The following is a 17,513-nucleotide window of genomic DNA, read 5'->3' on the forward strand; positions in this document are numbered from 1 at the left end:
AGCTCTCTTGATTTATCCTAGGGCTAGAGGGATCATTCAACCAGCTAACAGGTCAGAAGACTCTGACACTGGGTTCCCTAAAAATCCACACAAGACACAAGTTCCAAAAGGAACTAACATGCAATTCATTATTTCACTTGGGACTAACCAACATGATCATTAAATTGCTGTGACAAAATAATAAAATTCAAATAACCAAAACATGTCACATAAAAAATATGCAGGAAATTATAATAACAAAATAACATGTTTATAAAGGGATGAAGAAGACAATGATTAACAGAAAATGTATCTCCTGCCTGCAGAATTAGCAATTTGCAAATCTAGCAGAATATGCAAATTAGCAAGCCTTTCTAGATCCTTGCAACCAATAGGTGGTGTTTTACAGGCCTCACAGCCAAATCTACCTAGAATATTGTAGTTGGACCATCTCCAACTCACCCGGATCTTGCATTTAAAGTGATATTACCTGAGCCAGTTACGATATAACAGGCTCAGAAAAATGTGAGTTGAACCATACAGAGTTTTAAATGAAACCCTCTTTTATAACAGTGCTATCCTATGAGTTCTCCTTTTTATACCATACAGGAATACCTATGTCTTTTGCCTCCATTATTGGAGAAGGAATTATACTGTATTCAGGTATAACTATAATTCACCTGTGTAACACATACAGGGAGTGCAGAATTATTAGGCAAGTTGTATTTTTGAGGATTAATTTTATTATTGAACAACAACCATGTTCTCAATGAACCCAAAAAACTCATTAATATCAAAGCTGAATATTTTTGGAAGTAGTTTTTAGTTTGTTTTTAGTTATAGCTATTTTAGGGGGATATCTGTGTGTGCAGGTGACTATTACTGTGCATAATTATTAGGCAACTTAACAAAAAACAAATATATACCCATTTCAATTATATATTTTTATCAGTGAAACCAATATAACATCTCAACATTCACAAATATACATTTCTGACATTCAAAAACATAACAAAAACAAATCAGTGACCAATATAGCCACCTTTCTTTGCAAGGACACTCAAAAGCCTGCCATCCATGGATTCTATTAGTGTTTTGATCTGTTCACCATCAACATTGCGTGCAGCAGCAACCACCGCCTCCCAGACACTGTTCAGAGAGGTGTACTGTTTTCCCTCCTTGTAAATCTCACATTTGATGATGGACCACAGGTTCTCAATGGGGTTCAGATCAGGTGAACAAGGAGGCCATGTCATTAGATTTTCTTCTTTTATACCCTTTCTTGCCAGCCACGCTGTGGAGTACTTGGACGCGTGTGATGGAGCATTGTCCTGCATGAAAATCATGTTTTTCTTGAAGGATGCAGACTTCTTCCTGTACCACTGCTTGAAGAAGGTGTCTTCCAGAAACTGGCAGTAGGACTGGGAGTTGAGCTTGACTCCATCCTCAACCCGAAAAGGCCCCACAAGCTCATCTTTGATTAACCAGCCCAAACCAGTAATCCACCTCCACCTTGCTGGCGTCTGAGTCGGACTGGAGCTCTCTGCCCTTTACCAATCCATCCATCTGGCCCATCAAGACTCACTCTCATTTCATCAGTCTATAAAACCTTAGACAAATCAGTCTTGAGATATTTCTTGGCCCAGTCTTGACGTTTCAGCTTGTGTGTCTTGTTCAGTGGTGGTCGTCTTTCAGCCTTTCTTACCTTGGCCATGTCTCTGAGTATTGCACACCTTGTGCTTTTGGGCACTCCAGTGATGTTGCAGCTCTAAAATATGGCCAAACTGGTGGCAAGTGGCATCTTGGCAGCTGCACGCTTGACTTTTCTCAGTTCATGGGCAGTTATTTCTCCACACGCTTCTTGCGACCCTGTTGACTATTTTGAATGAAACGCTTGATTGTTCGATGATCACGCTTCAGAAGCTTTGCAATTTTAAGAGTGCTGCATCCCTCTGCAAGATATCTCACTATTTTTGACTTTTCTGAGCTTGTCAAGTCCTTCTTTTGACCCATTTTGCCAAAGGAAAGGAAGTTGCCTAATAATTATGCACACCTGATATAGGGTGTTGATGTCATTAGACCACACCCCTTCTCATTGCAGAGATGCACACCACCTAATATGCTTAATTGGTAGTAGGCTTTCGAGCCTATACAGCTTGGAGTAAGACAACATGCATAAAGAGGATGATGTGGTCAAAATACTAATTTGCCTAATAATTCTGCACTCCCTGTATGGTGGTGTCAAGCTCTGGGAGTTAGAGCATTAATATACCCTTAATGGTAGCGTATTAGGGATAACAACACACGAAAAGGACTTGAGAATCGTTATAGACAACACTATGCAACAATGTGCAATGTCAATCAGCAGTGGCCAAGGCCAGTAAGGTATTGTCAAGCATGAAAAAGGGCATTCATTCTCGAGACGAGAATATAATTGTGCCTCTTTATAAATCACTGGTAAGACCACATATTAAATATGCTTTGCAATTTTGGTCACCTGTTCTAAAGAAGGATATTATGGCACTAGAAAAAATGCAGAGGCAGGCTACAAAATTAATAAAAGGAATGGAACATATCAGCTATGAAGAAAGGTTAACAAATTTAAACCTATTTAGTTTAGAAAAACGTAGCCTGAGAGGGGATATGATAACATTATACAAATATATTCGTGGCCAATACAAACCATTGTGTGGAAATCTATTCACAAACCAGACATTACATAGGACACGAGGTCATGCATTTAGACTGCAAGATCGTCTAAGGCAAAGAACAATAAGGAAGAACAATAAGGATGTGGAATTCTCTGCCTGAAAAAGTGGTTTTATCAGAGTCCGTACAGATGTTCAAACAGCTACTAGATGCATACTTGTAAAAACAGAATATTCAAGGATATAATCTTTCAATTTAGGGTAATAACTGCTTGATTCAAGGATAAATGTGACTGCCATTCTGGGGTCAAGAAGGAATATTTTTCCTAGCTTGTTGCAAAATTGGAAGTACTTCAAACTGGTGTTTTTTGCCTTCTTTTGGATGAACAGCAAAAAACAAATGTGAGGAAGGCTGAACTTGATGGACGCAAGTCTCTTTTCAGCTATGTAACTATGTAATATTTAACCCCAAACAACCGCATTACACACACTCTGCACCCACAATAGACACAGGGTGACTTAAACATAGGAATCATTCAAATACCTAATTGAATTGTCCATCTTAAACTCTTGGTGATGGTGACTACCATCACATATATATATATATATATATATATCTACAAAGATATTCTTGGCACTCACCCCTCAATTGAAATTATCTGTTGAAATCCTGCCTGGGTGCAACCTCAGCGTCGGTATATATATACAATAGAAGAAAGGTGCACTCACAGGGCTTCATCCATAAGATATTTTATTCTTAGCTGTGCATTACATGTGTAGTCAAATCCTCAATCAACGTTTCGACCCCTAAAGGGTCTTTTTCAAGATCAATCTAACAGTGAAATAAACATACATATATAGGAAGGTAAATGGAATAGACTTACCTAACAGGTGTGTGGAAACAAACTCCCGCCCGACCATCGGAAACCCGGAAGTGCGCCCGTGCAACCACGTGATTGGGCGTGATGACGCATGTACTGTGTGTCGTTGCTAAGCAACGTTATAAACAAATCCTCCGTGGATCTTTATTTTGCCGCGAGCTCAAAGACAGCTCTAGGGGGGATCGAACAAAATGTGAATTAAGTGCCTAATGTGATTAAAATCGATCCTACTATGTACTATGTAATATGTATATATATTTTTTAACCCTTTAAGACCGGAGGGCGTACTATTACGTCCTTTTTAAAGCGGCTCTAAACGCCGCAGGGTGTAATAGTACGCCCTCCGTTTTTTCCTTACTTACCCGGTCGCCGGCGCTCCCACGTCGGCGATCGCAGTTGGGGGGACTCCCAGGGAGCCCCCCCGTGGCAGATCTTCCTCCTCCGGTCCCCCCCGGTCATGTGAGAGTGAGGTCCTTGCGAGGACCTCACAATCACATGGCCGGGATAGCTGGCTGGTGCAATGCCAGCAGGGGGACTAACTGTAATGACAGTTGGCCCCCCTGCTGGCTGAAAATCAAATTAAATAATGTTAAAGTGTAAAAAAATATATATATATACTTAGATCATATATATATACTATATATATATATGATCTAAGTATATATATATACACATATACACACGCACACGTACACTGTATAGGTGTATTTTAATATTAATATATATATATAATTATATATATATATATATTAATATCAAATTACACGTAGACTGATACTGATTAACCCCTTAAGGACACATGACGTGTGTGACACGTCATGATTCCCTTTTATTCCAGAAGTTTGGTCCTTAAGGGGTTAAATATATATATATAATTATTGTTATATATATATATTTATATATAATATAAAAAATATATGTAAATACGTAAAAAAAAAAAAAAAATTATTAAAAATAAAATATAAAAAAATGTATAGATGTGTTTTATTTCGTTCTAACTGTATTGTGATATTAATATATATATATATATATATATATTTATATCAAAATACACATAGAACAAAATAATATATATATATCTATATACATAAATATATACGTATATATCACTATATATATACCTATATATAAATAAAAATATTTTAAAAAATTATATATATATATATCTACGTATATATACACATATGTTTATATATACATATATTAATTCTACACATATATTTATGTAATAATTTTACATAATTAGGTATCCTAATTAATTAAAATTAGCGGGACCTGCCTGACAACCCATGCCGAAAGTATAGGGAATTTAATTTGCTAGCACTATATTTAACCATATAACTTTCCAAGACACCATAAAACCTGTACATGGGGGGTACTGTTTTACTCGGGAGACTTCGCTGAACACAAATATTAGTGTTTCAAAACAGTAAAATGTATTACAACGATGATATCGCCAGTAAAAGTGACGTTTTTTGCATTTTTAACGCACAAACAGCACTTGCACGGACAATATTATTGCTGCAATACTTTTTACTGTTTTGAAACACAAATATTTGTGTTCAGCGAAGTCTCCCGAGTACAACAGTACCCCTCATGTACAGGTTTTATGGTGTTTTCAAAAATTACAGCGTCAAATATAAGGCTTGTGTTTTATTTTTTTCACATTAAAATTCGCCAGATTGCTTACGTTGCCTTTATGACCCTATGGTAGCCCAAGAATGAAAACGACCCCTATGATGGCATACTATTTGCAATAGTAGACAACCCAAGGTATTGCAAATGGGGTATGTCCAGTCTTTTTTAGTAGCCACTTAGTCACAAACACTGGCCAAAATTGGCGTTTTTTGCATTTTTCACACACAAATACTAACGCTAACTTTGGCCAGTGTTTGTGACCAAATGGCTACTAAAAAGACTGGACATACCCCATTTGCAATGCCTGGGTTTGTCTACTATTGTAAATGGTATGCCATTATGGGTGTAAATTTAATTCCTGGGCTACTATACAGTCTCAAAAGCAACTTAACCAATCTGGCGAATTTCAATTTCAAATGTAACACGCTATATTTGACCCTGTAACTTCCCAAAACACCATAAAACCTGTACATAGGGGGTACTGTTTTACACGTGAGACATCGCTGAATACAAATATGTGTATTCTATTGCAGTAAAAGCAAACAGTATTTTGACATCCACAGTTAAAATGTCACGTAGAACAAAAAAAATTAAAAAATTCTTATTTTCTCCCATTTTTTTATATTTGTTTTATATTAGATTATGTTCCATACCTAAATATTTGATGTTAAATCAAAACCCTGTTTCCCCTGAATAAAATGATATATAATAAGGGGGGATGCATTTAATATGAAAGAGGTGAATTACGGTTGGACAGACATATAGCGCAAATGCCAGGTTTTGTTTACGTTTTGTTCTGTTCACAACTTGTACATTTGGCTGCGGTCTTAAGGGGTTAAATGTTATCAAACTCATATTGTTATTTTGCTACCAAAGTGTGCCTTCAATTTGATATATATAATACAATGTTAAACAAAAATCTGCACAACAGTCAAACCATATGACTTGCTTTTCCCACAGAAATCACAAATCTGCAGTGATGTTACTACCGCAAAGGATTCTGGGTGGGCATATGCAAATTAGTTTAACAAAGAATCACAGTTTTGCCTCATTCCATTTTAAACATGGATTCCTTTGAGTCTGTGTTTGCTGTATACAGCAGCTTTGAAACACAACTTGGGAAAAGATGCAATGCAAGTCCCATGGCTTGCTTTGCATCCGATGGCAAGTAGTATGGCTTGACTGGTGTGCAGATTTTTGTTTAACATTGTATTAACTATCCACAGACTTCAGGTGGAAGGGGTTTTCAATTCCCAGATTTTACTATTAACATGACGTAAAGTCATGATTTTATTAAAGACACGGAGGCGAGTATTATGCATATCTCTTTCTTTATTACTCTCAGCAGCAAAGAAATAGAGATAAATAAATAACTGAAATGAACAAAAAAATACAGTGCTCAAGCAACCAATCACATAACACAGGAAGTGACTATAATATGCTTGATGCACCCACAATCCCCCTCTTTCTTGCGGATAACGAAGACCAAAACGTAGAAATCCAACTTCAGCTAACGTAGCCAACAGCAACCCCAACATGGAAAATCACGATAAATTCAGGCTAAAAGGAGACATAGAAAAAATATGGTAATATCTGGGCTTCAAACTGCATGTGCGTACCGACAATCAATTAAATCACTGAGGCAATCCCAACTCCCCACACCTAAAACATGTTAATATATCAAGCGGTAGAATAAACGCATTTCTCCAATACATATAAAGTCAAATGATGAAACATTGTAACCAAAACTTCAAATAGAGAAACTTACCAGAACTACTCGCCATACCAGCCCATTTCCAACCACAAACCGGGTGGGTGGGAATAATACTCGCCTCCGTGTCTTTCATAAAATCATGACTTTACGTCATGTTAATAGTAAAATCTGGGAATTTTATTAAACACACGGAGGCTCCTATTATGCAAGTTCAAAGCTTAGAAACCACTTGAGACGCAAAATGGATAATCGGCCTGAAGTAGAAATCACGAAAAGTCGATTCCCGTGACCCGGCCAGAGTCAGCAGCTCCCATACCCATCTTGCCAATGTAGGGGTAGACACCGTAAGGTGTGGGGCTCTAAACGAAATGAACAAGGGGCATAAATCCGGAGATCGCAACGGTCAAGTAACCTCCAGATAGGCCTGAAGGCATTCAACTGGACAGAGAGCAGGATTATCCTGGAATCTAGGGTAGACGAACACTTTTGAAGCCGACTTCGTCCTTCTGGATATGTTAAAGGAGATGCCTTCTGGGGTAAACGTAATGGCATTCCAGTGGCATTCCAGTCGAGTGCTCAAAACCCTCTTACAAGAAATCAAACATAACAGCATGACCACCTTAGCCAACAGCTGTTTCAGTGTCAGATCTTGATTTGGATACCAAGATGACAAAAATCGTAGAACCCCATTCACGTCCCAACAGGTAGTGAATCTCGCACAGGGTGGTCTAGTGAGGCGAATCCCTTTGAGTAGCCAGCATACGAAGGGGTGACGCCCTACAGGCGAACCATCCAAACCCTGATGCCCAGCAGATATAGCAGATTGACATAAATTAATGGTACGATAAGCCTTCCCAGATTCAAACATCTCAGTAAGGAATTCCATGATCATATGCAAAGGGGCAGATACGGGATCCACTGACCGTCCCACGCACCAACCAGACCAGATTCGCCAGGTGGATCGGTATGCCACTCTAGTACCTGGTGCCCATGCATTGTCGAGGAGGTCGAGAGTTGATTGCGGTACTCCCGCGATAGTACAGGGTCCCATGAAAGGGGCCATGCCATTAGACGTAGAAGGCCGCGATCCACTAACTCGTGTGAGTTGCCACCCGGATCCCTCAGGAGATTCGGGAAGGTTGGTATTAGTCGTGGGTAATCTGCGGTCAACTCCAGTAATCGAGGGAACCAAGGTCGAGACCGCCACAGTGGCGTGATCAATACCATCGAGCAGCCGTGTCGAGTCAGTTTCGAAAGCGTGCGAGCTATTATATATGTTCCGCCTCCCGGTATATGTTCTGCCTGCACAGAAATGTTGTTGCGAAGGCAGAACCACCAGAAGTCTTTCGCCATGAGAGCTAGCATGCGCGATTTCGTGCCTCCCAGGTGGTTGATGTAACGCACCGCCGGCACGTTGTCCATCCTGAGCATCACGCAACAATTTGCACGTTCTGGTGTAAGACTGCGAATAGCGAATGCCCCTGCCAATAGTTCCAGGCAATTGATGTGGAGTGTTTGTTCCTGATCTCACCATCTGCCTCCGGTAGACACGGTACCACAACGTGCACCCCAGCCGTGTAAGCTGGCATCGGACTCTATCACGACGTCCGGGATGGATCCGAATATGGCTCTCCCGTTCCAGGCGTCCATGTGGGCCAACCACCAGGTTAGTTCGCCCAGCGTCGTCCAGCCTCACTCTCATCTCGTAAGATTGGCCTGCGCGCAGGTGAGAGCCCTTTAATCATTGAAGGGCCCGATAATGGAGAGGTCCAGGAAATATTGCCTGTATTGAAGCGGCCAAGAGGCCGATCACCCTCGCCAGATGTCGGATAGAGAGGTCGTCTGCACGTAACTTACGTCTGATCTCCTTCTCGATGGCCTTCATCTTGGACTCCGGAAGGAATAGGAACTGCTGGATGGAATCCACTGTAAACCCCAGGAATTCTATGGATTGGGTGGGATTCAACACCGATTTTTCCCAATTGATGAGAAAACCTAGATTCTGGAGCAAGGACGTAGTCCATGAGACATGAACCCATAATTGCTCTTTTGATTGGGCCATCAGCAAGATGTCGTCTAAGTAGATAATCAGACACACTCCACGGCTCCGGAGGAAGGACACTACCGGCTTCATGACCTTGGTGAAGCACCAGGGGGCCGAGGAGAGTCCGAATGGTAGACAAGTAAACTTCCATCGTCTCCCTTTCCAGGAGAACTGGAGGAAATCTCTGTGGTCCGTGGTTATAGGAACCGTAAAATAAGCATCCTTGAGGTCCAGTTTGGCCAGCCAGATGGACTCCTGCAGGAGGTCTCGAAGACAATGGATGCCTTCCATCTGGAAATGTCGATATTGAAGAAAGGCGTTGAGGGGGCGGAGGTTGATGACTGGACGCACACCTCCTCCTTTCTTCGGGACCAAAAAGAGGTTGCCCGTAAACCCCGGTTGAGTAAACGGGACCTCTTGTATTGCACCCTTGGTGCGAAGTTCCATGATCTCCGAGGAGATCAGTTCTTCTTGATCTCAAGCGAGCGACAGTTCCCTGGGAACGGAGAGCTGAACAGGCATGGACACAAAGTCTATATGGTAACCCCGCACTGTTTGGATAACCCAAGCATCTGTTGTTAAGGTAGCCCATGCCTCGTAAAACTGGGCCAATCTGCCCGCCACCCGCTCTTGCGTATGAGGGAAAAAAGGGGTACTCACCATAAGGGCGTCTGCCCGACGAGGCACCTCTCGGATAGCGGGAGTTCCAGGGTCTCCCTCTGGAGGGGAAGAATGGAGCCAGTCTGGGCTCCTGGAAATTCCTTGAAGGGAAGAAGGAGCATCTCTGAGCTCGAAACGAACCCCGGAATCCTCGGCCGGGTGGACGGCTCCTTTTGCGCCCGGCCCCTCCAAAAACTCTAGGGGAAAACACCCTCTTCATGTTAGCTTGGGCCTTATCAATGGCGGTGAAAGTTTTCACGTAAGACCCCAAGTCTTTGACAAAATTATCGCCAAACAACATCCCCTCAGCCGAGGGACCTGGTTCTGATATGGCCATGGTAGCCAATTTCGGGTCAATTTTTTGCAGGATTGCTTTCCTGCGCTCAGCGGATACGGCCATGTTTGCATTGCCTAGCAGGAAAATGGCACGCTGTACCCAGCCAATCGCCACATCCAGATCAAGCTCCGCCTCACTCGCTTTGGCGGCTTCCAACCCCTCATAGGCCTTAGACAGTGGACCAAGAGTGTCCATTATCTTGTCCTGGCAGTTCCTCGGGGACAAATCTAGGCCCTTTTTCAGTTTCCAGCCCGATTTCTTAAGGAATTGTGCAATCTGAGGATCGACCTCGGGCGTCTTACACACCGATCCTGGGACTGAGGGTCTAGGGCATTCCGCCTGCAGCTTACTGCGACCCTCCTTAGAGAGTGGCGTGCGCATCCTGTGCGCAATATAGCGGACAATATGCTCGGGTGGTTCCCACTCAGCTGAGCGAGGATGACGCAGGTCGTCCGGATCAAACAGGGGGTTACCCTGCGGATCCAGAAGCACCGCGCCGACGCTCGCCCCCTGGGCAGCAACACCCTGAGCAGGAATAGCGCCCCCAGTATGGGATGCTATGGCGGGGGAAGCTCCCTCCTCCAAGCCGGCCTCATCATAAGAGGCATAATCCATCTCCTCATAGTCATCCTCCTCACTCCGGTCGCTCTCTGACCTTTCTTCAGGGGATCTAGCCCGTTTCCATAATCTGGCCATTTTTGCCCGACCAGGGGCTCTTTTGCGCGGTGGTAGCGCGCCATCTGTGACTGCCTCAGACGAGTCCGTCAGGGCAGGTATAACCTGCGTCATGGAGTGGGAGGAGAGGTATTTGGCCTTCACCTTGGCCTCACGGGCAACAGGTGAGGCAGGGGTAGGGGCAGGACCCGCTCCCAGTAGGGTAGGGGTAGCCACCTGGGGCAACAAAAGGGACTGTGCCAGATTCTGGGAAAAGGAGGAGGACATAGCCTCCATAGCGGAGGCGAGCGCTCTCTGGAGAGAAGATGCCATGGTGGAGTCCAGCAGGGCTTGGAACTCCTCAGACACGATTTGCTTCTCAGGGACCCCCTGATGGAACCCATCAATGTGGCCCATCACCGTTATCCTGCATGATTGCAGGTGAGGAATAAAAATTAATGGCATTAAGGACAGGCAATCTGAAATAAAAATAGAGACAGAAAAATAAGTATGCAGGAGAAACAAAAGGAAAAGTGGTCAGGGTTTATTAACCCAAAAAGGGGACAGTACAGAAGAAAAGAAAATGAATGAAAATGAACAAGGAGCAAAACTTCACATATCACAGAGCATATGACACAAATCAAAACAGTACCTACCCCACAGTGGTGTGTCCAGAGAAAGGAGAGCGGGCACTGGGTGCCTGCAGGAATGACCCGCCAGAGAAACGAGGTGGGAGGAGGAAAATGGCCACCACATGAGGCAGGGAGGTGAGACAGCCGGAGAGAGTGGGGGAAGGGGCGCGCACGCAGTAACAGCGCGGCCCGACATTCACACGCTCGGGAGCCGCCACCGAGCTAAGCGGAGGCTCACCGGCGCGTGCCCAAACAGGGTCGGGATTCCCTACGGCCACCCGCGGCACGCGGTAGAGAGGGGAAAGGGCGGGTGGCGGTACCACCGTACACAGCAGTAACAGCCCCCAAGGGAGCACACCACAGGGGAATAAGCAAATTAAACGGACAATACTAACACAAATTTTAAAATAAAAGCAGTAGGCTCCGAATAAGCCCAAGGGCTATAACCAGGAGCAAACAATTAAGAAACACAAGAAATCAATATAAAGCCTATCAATATTAAGCACAGAGCAGAAAATGTGTACTTAACTGGTCTGAGAGCAGCAAAGAAAGAGGGGGATTGTGGGTGCATCAAGCATATTATAGTCACTTCCTGTGTTATGTGATTGGTTGCTTGAGCACTGTATTTTTTTGTTAATTTCAGTTATTTATTTATCTCTATTTCTTTGCTGCTGAGAGTAATAAAGAAAGAGATATGCATAATAGGAGCCTCCGTGTCTTTAATAAATTCACAATTTTCCCCACCATAACCTTTTTGATTTTGACACACACACACACACACACACACAGCAATAACTGTCTGGTAATTGGTGAGATGTTTCTGTCTCACTTCCACTGCAATTCGAGACCCTTGCTTTAATATGAAAAAAAGCTATGGAGAAGGCAATTACACATAGTGATGAAGCACTCACAATGGGTAGAAATGAATGACTGACAGTGATCAAAGCCTGTTGAGAACATACTCAAGATATGTTTAACGTGACTTGTCACTTCTCAGTATTTCATAAAGGAAGATATAACCTTTATTAAATACTCATGCTGATTTAGTTAAATTTTAATTAAAATTACAACGCAAGCCAAAGATGCCATAAGATAGATTATGGACTACTTTGTCTCATGGGAAAGCCTGAGCTTCACAGTCAACAACCGACAGTGGTGGGAATTCAGGCATCATCCTGCTCAGTGCGAAATGCAATCTATGTTAGCTTCCCTGTTCTTCTGGTACATGACGGTGGTCCTCAGGAAGAAAAGGGCTCTCACAATGAGGGACAGCTTTAGGTAAGTAAACCTTCCTTTTATTGCAACCTGCACACACTGGACTCTAAGCAGAGCTGTCATTATGTGGGGATTTTTGCAAAGTATGCAAAGACCCCCAAAAGTGAAAGATCTGCTTTAATATGGCATACATCATATAATATCCATGCAGTTCCAAACTAAATGGATGCAGTCAGGGCTTCCATCAGGAATGTTGGGGCCCCTTACACAACTCAATCCTACTGTAATTTACTTAATGGGTTCAGGAGAGTTGGCTTAGGCTGTTGTGAGTTAGGGTATGGCTCTCCCGTCTTCTCTGCTTTCTCCTGTGCCACCTCCCTCCCGTGTGGGTGTTAGCTGGGAAGAATTTACAGGCCCTCACTTCCTCTCAGCACTGCCATGATCATTAAAGAGGCCCACTCACACTATAAGAGAGTCACAGCACATGACCAGGCCCCTTAAGACAAATGGGCCACCCAATGGGAACCCTCAGCGTGCGGGCCACGGTGCAGCCAGTCTGTATTTCCACCACTGAGCAGGGCACATATATAGCAGTAATTGCTATATATACATGCCCATTGGGAATGTGGGATCCGTGTGTCTGGGCACCCCAGGATCGTTGGGCTTATGACAACCATCATGGTTGTCATGCTTTGATGGCTACCCTGCATTCTTTTTAACCTTGCATACATGGGGGAGGGGGGTTGCTCTTTGACTTTGAAGGGGTTCTGACAACCACACTTCATAGCCACTATATCACGAGTGAGCTCACATTCGGCTTATAATGGCGTTAACATAAATTTACTAATACCTTTCCCCATGTATTGGAGATAAAAACGTCTATCATTATAATCTCCTGCTTTCTTTCATTATATTCTAGGGGGTGGGAGCAGGGGCGGGCTGGGCAATTGCCCCCCAGGCCGCCCGAAATTCTTTTAGGACCGGCCACGGTGGGCCGGCCCTTTAAATGCTGCAGCCGCCGAGCGCTCTGTAAAGAGCGCTCAGACGGCTGCAGCAGCTTCTCCCCTCCCTCCCCTCCCCTGTAGTGTGGCCGAGCCGGTCTCCGGTCCGCGGTCCCGGCCGGAGTGATGGGAAGGTGCACACTGAGTGTGCACTTCCTGTCAGTCCAGCCGGTTACAGGAAACAGAAACTCCTGTTCCGCGCGGAGTTTCTGTTTCCTGTAACCGGCCGGACTGACAGGAAGTGCACACTGAGCGTGCACTTTCCCATCACTCCGGCCGGGACCGGACCGGAGACCGGCTCAGCCACGCTACAGGGGAGGGGGGGAATAAGAAGAGGGGATGGGGGGGAATAAGAAGAGGGGAGGGGGGGAATAAGAAGAGGGGAGGGGGGAATAAGAAGAGGGGAGGGGGGAATAAGAAGAGGGGAGGGGGGGAATAAGAAGAGGGGAGGGGGGAAATAAGAAGAGGGGAGGGGGGAATAAGAAGAGGGGGTAAGAAGAGGGGGGAATAAGAAGAGGGGGGAATAAGAAGAGGGGAGGGGGGAATAAGAAGAGGGGAGAGGGGAGTAAGAGGGGAGGGGGGAATAAGAAGAGGGGAGGGGGGAATAAGAAGAGGGGAGGGGGGAGTAAGAGGGGAGGTGGGAATAAGAAAAGGGGAGGGGGGAATAAGAAGAGGGGAGGGGGGAGTAAGAGGTGAGGTGGGGGAGTAAGAGGGGAGGTGGGGGAGTAAGAAGAGGGGAGGGGAGGGGGGAGAGTAAGAAGAGGGGGGAGTAAGAGGGGAGGGGGGAGTAAGAGGAGGGGAGGGGGAGAGTAAGAAGAGGGGGAGAGGGAGGGGGAGTAAGGAGAGGGAGGGGGAGTAAGAAGAGGAGAGGGAGGGGAAGTAAGAAGAGGGGAGGGGGAGTAAGAAGAAGGGGTGGGGAGTAAGAAGAGGGGAGGGGAGGGGGGAGTTAGAGGGGAGGTGGAGAGGGAGGTGGGGAGTAAGAAGAGGGGAGGGGGAGTAAGAGGGGAGGTGGGGGAATAAGAAGAGGGGGGAGTAAGAAGAGGGGAGGGGGGAGAGTAAGAAGAGGGGGAGAGTGAGGGAGAGTAAGAGGGGAGGGGGGAGTAAGAGGAGGGGAGGGTGGAGAGTAAGAGGAGGGGAGGGGGAGAGTAAGAAGAGGGGGAGAGTGAGGGGGGAGTAAGAGGGGAGGGGGAGTAAGAGGAGGGGAGGGGGGAGAGTAAGAAGAGGGAGGAGGGAGTAAGGAGAGGGGGAGGGGGGAGTAAGAAGAGGGGACAGTAAGAAGGAGGGGAGATAAGAAAAAGGGGGGAAGAAGAGGGGGAGGGGGAGGAAGAAGAGGGGGAGGGGGAATAAGAAGAGGGGGAGGGGGGAGTAAGAAGGAGGGGAGATAAGAAAAATAAGGGGGTGAGTAAGAAGAGGGGGGGTAAGAAGGAGGGGAGATAAGAAAAAGAGGGGGGTAAGAAGAAGAGGGGGAAGGGGAGTAAGAAGGAGGGGAGATAAGAAAAAGAGGGGGGAAGGGGAGGGGGAGTAAGAAGAGGGAGAGGGGAATAAGAAGGAGGGGAGATAAGAAAAAGAGGGGGAGGGGGAGTAAGAAGAGGGAGAGGGGGAATAAGAAGGAGGGGAGATAAGAAGAAGAAGGGGGAGTAAGAAGAAGAAGGGGGAGTAAGAAGAAGAAGGGGGTAAGAAGAAGGGGGGGTGTAAGAAGAAGAAGAAGAGGGGTAAGAAGAAGAAGGGGGAGTAAGAAGAAGTAGGAGGGTTAAGAAGCTCTAAGGGACAGAAGGTACAGCTCTATAGGACAGGGGTCAAGACAGGGAGCTCTTTCACACTATGCGCGCACACACACACACACAATGCATCCCTATACATAAACAGAAACACACAATGCATCCCTATACATACACAGAAACACAACATGCTTCCCTTACACACAGAGAAACACACAATGCATCCATTACACACACACACACACACAATGCAACCCCCACACAAAGACAATGCATCCTTTGCACACATACACAGAAACAGGCAATGCAAACACACACACACTGCTTTTCTTACATACACACAGAAACACAATGCATCTCTTACACTCAATGCACACACATACAGACACACACCTTGCATCCCTTATGCATACAAACACAGATTCACACAATGCATCCCTTGCACACAACCAGAAACACATAATACATCCCTTATACACAAATACACACTGCTTCCACTACACACAAACACACTGCATCACCTGCACAAACTGGTATCCCTATAAACTACATACCATAAGCACACATATTAGATCCTCTACAATAACTCATAACACATCCCCTACACACTCCACTCCCTGTGAGCGAACTAATGGGTGGGTGGAACATATAAGTGGACTTATGAGTGGGCCTTATGGGCATACTCACCGTCAGGCCCTGGGGACCAGACCTTGAGCTGTGTAAGAGGCCCCCAAAAAATGGAGCTGCTTCTAATTCTCCCAGAACATTGAATTTTGTGACCACAGTTGCAAACAGCCTCCAGAGATCCTGTTCTACACCAGACCAGTGGAGCCAAACTGCAGCTCATCATCATCCTCATCTAATTGTAAGTAGGCAATCTAGTATATTATTAGTGACACTAATCTATAATTTACCTCACATTAAAGGGACACTATAGCTTAATGAAGTGGTTGTGGTGTCTATAGCTGGTCCCTGCAGGCTTTTTAATGTAAACACACACTGTGTGCAGCACTGGCGTTAGTTCATATGGCAGATCATATGGGTGGGGCATTGTGATGTCACATGGGGGGGCGGCAAATTTATATTTTGTCTAGGGCGGCAAAAATCCTTGCACCGGCTCTGATCCTGGGCAGGTGCACCAGTCTACTGGTGACCCACAGGAGGGGAGTTCACTGATTGCACTGCACTCTCCTCCTGCCCAGACCCGTCTTGACCGCAGTGCAAGTGCCCTCTGACCTCTGCCCCTAATTTACAGTGGCTCACACTCACAACAAGCAGTGCCTTGAACCATTTGCAGAGACGGAAACAAAGAGGTTCTGCGTCAGCTGGCCGTCCTGCAAGCATTACATTAAACAGCTGTTCCCCATGCAGCCACAGGTGGCGTTGTGCTGGGAGACTGTGATTACTCTTCACTTCCTCCCAGCCTACAGAGCAGCGCATGGGGGAGAGAGAGGAGGAGGCATGATTTAATCTTACAATAAATCCTGTAAGCAAACCTTTATAAATTTGGGGGGATCAGCTCTGTTTCCACAGTTTATTGGTGTTTACTCTGATGTCTGTATTAATATTGAGGGATGTCTAAGTAGTAACGTCAGTGTGTGTCAGCAGGGCCAGCCGTTGGGGTGGGCAAGCTGTGCGGTCACGCAGGGAACCATGACAACAGAGGCACCCGGCGGCCAACACAGCTCACAAGTTGGGTACACCAGCATATTAAATTTAAACGATTCGCTGGTGGTCCACTGGTGCGCACCAGCAGTAGGTGCAGTCAGATCATATCCTCTCCCTCGTGGTTCCAGCGCTCAGTTAGTGAGTCAGAGCACAGGCTCAGAGATTCTCAGCCTGTGCTCTGACAACATTGAAAGTCAGAGCCGTGAAGGAGTGGGTATGGCAAAAAGCTACTGATTAGCATAACATCAATATCCGTTATAAAAACCAGAAAAAGGTGGGCATGGATGGTGAACTGATTTGGTGGCGCAATGGGCCACTTGACTGGTTTTGCCCCCCAGGCCTAAGGCTGCCAGCCCTCCCCTGGGTGGGAGGTATTTCTCATATATCCATTTAGGAGTAACAGGCATTTTGGGTTAAGGGGTGCCCTCGAAGGCACAGAATTAATATTTACGTTTCCTCTCCCTGCCATCACTCCTATTGTTACAGACATGCACTGGCTACATTGTTTGGCAGTGACTATTAGCTAATACAGTGTTGCTTTTTTGCTCCCACTATATTGCTGGACATTTTTAGTGCACTATATCTAGCAAGACCATTTAGTCTGTATTACTAGCATTTTCTGATATCTTAGTATTCCTATTGCAGCACAGCACTTTGTTATATACTACTTTTTTTCAAAAGGGAGGGAGACGTCCCCTTATCCCTTTGTTTGGAGTTTAGATTT

This window comes from Pelobates fuscus, chromosome 5, assembly GCF_036172605.1.
Source record: "Pelobates fuscus isolate aPelFus1 chromosome 5, aPelFus1.pri, whole genome shotgun sequence".
Lineage (NCBI taxonomy): Eukaryota > Metazoa > Chordata > Amphibia > Anura > Pelobatidae > Pelobates > Pelobates fuscus.